This window comes from Loxodonta africana, chromosome 25 (genome assembly GCF_030014295.1).
Source record: "Loxodonta africana isolate mLoxAfr1 chromosome 25, mLoxAfr1.hap2, whole genome shotgun sequence".
NCBI classification, from domain to species: Eukaryota; Metazoa; Chordata; class Mammalia; order Proboscidea; family Elephantidae; genus Loxodonta; species Loxodonta africana.
In genome coordinates this window covers 20,214,071-20,217,774 of record NC_087366.1, presented here as the reverse complement: position 1 = coordinate 20,217,774, position 3,704 = coordinate 20,214,071, and positions in this window count along the sequence as shown.

Genomic DNA, 3,704 nt, shown 5'->3' with positions numbered 1-3,704 from the left:
GATGTTCTGTCCTTCACCACAAGTGGTGTGTTGAAGTCTCCTACTATTATTGTGGAGCTGTCTATCTCACTTTTCAATGCTGTTAGAGTTTGTTTTATGTATCTTGGAGCCCTGATGTTGGGTGCATAAATATTTAATATGGTTATATCTTCTTGGTGTATTGTCCCTTTAATCATTATATAGTGTCCTTCCTTATCCTTTCTGATGGATTTAACTTTAAAGTCTATTTTGTCAGAAATTAATATTGCCACTCCTGCTCTTTTTTGATTGTTCTTTGCTTGATATATTTTTTCCATCCTTTGAGTTTTAATTTGTTTGTGTCTCTTGTAGGCAGCATATAGATGGATTTTGTTTTTTAATCCATTCTGTCACTCTCTGTCTCTTTATTGGTGCATTTAGTCCATTTACATTCAGGGTAATTATGGATAGGTATGAATTTAGTGCTATCATTTTGATGACTTTTTTTGTGTGTTGACAGTTTCTTTTTCCCCCTTGATTTTATGTGCTGAGTAGATTTTCTTTATATATTGTCCTTTCCTCATGTTTGTTGTTGTTGATTTTGTTTCTGCTGAATCTGTATTTTTCCCTTGTATTTTATTTTGATGAGTAGGATAGTTTGTCTCCTTTGTGGTTACCTTATTATTTACCCCTATTTTTCTAAATTTAAGCCTAACTTTTATTTCTTTGTATCGCCGTATCTTCCTCTCCATATGGAAGGTGTATGATTACATTTGTTAATCGCCTCTTTATTATTTTAATGTTGTCTTCTTTTATACAATAACATTGCCGTTACCCTGTAATCTTGCTTTGTTTTTTTGGATTTCCCTGTCTGGGTTGACTTCTGGTTGCCCTGCCCAGTGATCTAGTCTTGGGTTGATACCTGATATTATTGGTTTTCTAACCAAAGAACTCCCTCTAGTAATTCTTGCAGTTTTGGTTTGGTTTTTACGAATTCCCTCAACTTGTGTTTATCTGGAAATGTCTTAATTTCACCTTCATATTTAAGACACAGTTTTGATGGATATATGATTCTTGGCAGGCAATTTTTTTCCTTCATCATCTTAAATATGTCATCCCATTGCCTTCTTGCCTGCATGGTTTCTGCTGAGTAGTCCGAGCTTATTCTTATTGGTTCTCCTTTGTAGGTGACTTTTTGTTTATCCCTCACTGCTCTTATAATTCTCTCTTTATCTTTGGTTTTGGCAAGTTTGATTATAATGTCTTGGTGACTTTCTTTTAACACCTACCTTATGTGGAGTTCGATGAGCATCTTGGATAGATATCTTCTCATCATTCACCATATCAGGGAAGTTTTCTGCCAACAAATCTTTAACAATTTTCTCTGTATTTTCTGTTATTCCTCCCTGTTCTGGTACTCCAATCACTCATAGGTTATTTCTCTTAATAGAGTCCCACATGATTTGTAAGGTTTTTTTCATTTTTTTTAGTTCTTTTATCTGATTTTTCTTCAAATATATTAGTGCCAAGTGATTTATCTTCAAGTTCAGAAATTCTAGCTTCTACTTGCTCAATTCTGCTCCTCTGACTTCCTATTGAGTTGTCTAATTCTGTAATTTTATTGTTAATCTTCTGAATTTCTGATTGCTGTCTGTGTATGGATTTTTCCAGCTTATTAAACTTTTCATTATGTTCCTGAATAATCTTTCTAATTTCTTCAGTTGCTTTACCTGTGTGTTCCTTGGCTTGTTCTGCATATTGCCTCATTTCCTTCCTGATGTCTTGAAGGGTTCTGTATATTAAACTTTTGTATTCTGCATCTGGTAATTCCAGGAATGCACTTTCATCTAGAAGCTCCCTGGATTCTTTGTTTTGAGAGCCTGTTGAGGTGATCATTGTCTGTTTCTTTATGTGACTTGATATTGACTGTTGTCTCTGAGCCATCTATAAGTTATTGTACTCATTTATGCTTGCTTATTATGTAGTAGCTGCTTGCTTTGTTTTGTTTTGGTATACCCCTATGGGTTGCTTGAGTGAGCTAGCTTGATTATTTTCACCTTTGGAGCTCTGGTGTCCTGTCCCCAGCTGGCTAGAGCTGTTATCAGGTATATCAGTCTAGGAGTCCATTCAGTTTTCTTGTATGAATTCAGCTCAGGTTTCCAGGTAGCTGATCATCAAGTGTGTGGTATAGGCTCTGTCCTACAGTCTTAGAGGGGCAGGGGTGATTGACATATATGCCGTTATCTGATTGCAGCAGGGGTTCACGCTCTGAACAAGGCAGGGCCTAGGAACCGACCCCCAAGTGTCCCTGAGGAAAATGCATCTCCGTTCCCTAGAGTGTGCTGGTGGGTGGGTTCTGCAGAGGGACCATGGGCACCCAAAGTTTTTGGTTGTGAGGACTGGGAGGTACCAGTTATCTTTGGACCCCTGTAGTGGGTGGCTGCATGACTTGAGTGGAGCTACCAGTCCTGAGGTCCCTGATGTGGGTAGGTGAGGACCTTGTTTAACAGGCAAAGCAATGTCCAACGTCAAACACCCACCTCTCCACTGCACAGCTGAAATGGTTGGAGTTTGCCAACAAGGGCCTGTTCTTCTGAAATAGGCCCACACAGGTCCATGCAGAAGGGAAAGGTTCTCAAGGTCCACGGACAGTTTATGCCTGGACAGGAGCTGTTTCTGTCCTGAGCTCCGCCGGTTAATGGACCTAGCAAATTATCTTTTCCCCCCAGGTGCAAATTTTTTCCTTCCCCAAGGCTGGGAGGATGGCTCTAGGTGCTCACCAGGGCCTACCTCAGGCCCAGGGACTCAGCTTCTGAAGCCGGCTTGGGGGTGGGGGTGGGGCACTGTAAAATATACGCAAGTACTTAGCTTTTGCCGGGAGCGCCATTCTCCTCAGGTTCCGGAGGTGTGAGTAGGCTGTGTGGCTGGCTGCTTGTCCCTGAGGAAACTGCGGCCGAACGCCAGTACCAGCCCACCACCGCCACTGCCACTGCTCCGGGAATGGTGCCTGAGGGCTCCCCACGATTCAGGTCTGGTAACTCCTCTCTGCTTCTGAATGGCCACTTCCTCCCCCCCACCCCTCAGTTCATTGTCTAAGCTTGCCTTTGATGCTCAGGGCTCCCAGCTTGTCACAAATATCGTCGTTTCACTTGTTTTTATGGGTCTTTGTTGTAAAGAGGGCTCAACGGAAGCGCCTGTCTATTCCGCCATCTTGGCTCCGCCTTCCTTTTTCCACTGGTTTAAATGTATCATCCCACTGCCTTTTGGCCACCATAATTTCTGAGGAAAAATTGACATTTAATCTTATTGGGGCCCTCTTGTGTATGATGGTTTTTGTTTCTTTTGCTGCTTTCGAGATTCTCTATCTTTCGTTTTTGACAATTTGATTATAATGTCTCTCAGCATGTGTCTCCTGGGGTTTATCCTACTTGAAGTTTTATCTGCTTCTTGTATCAAATTTGAGAAGTTTTTAGTCATTATTTCGTCAAATATTCTTTCTGCCCCTTTCTCTTTCTTCTCTCTTTCTGGGACTCCCATAATGCATGTATTGGTCTTTTTAATTGTGTCCCTCAGGTGTCTTATGCTCTGTTCATTTCTTTTTCTTTATTTCTTTATTTTTCTGTTCCTCAGGCTGAATAATTGTCCTATCTTCAAGTTTGCTGATTCTTTTCTGCCAGCTAAAATCTGCTATTGAGCCCCTCTAGTGAATTTTTTGGAAACCCTGGTGGCGTAGTGGTTAAGTGCTA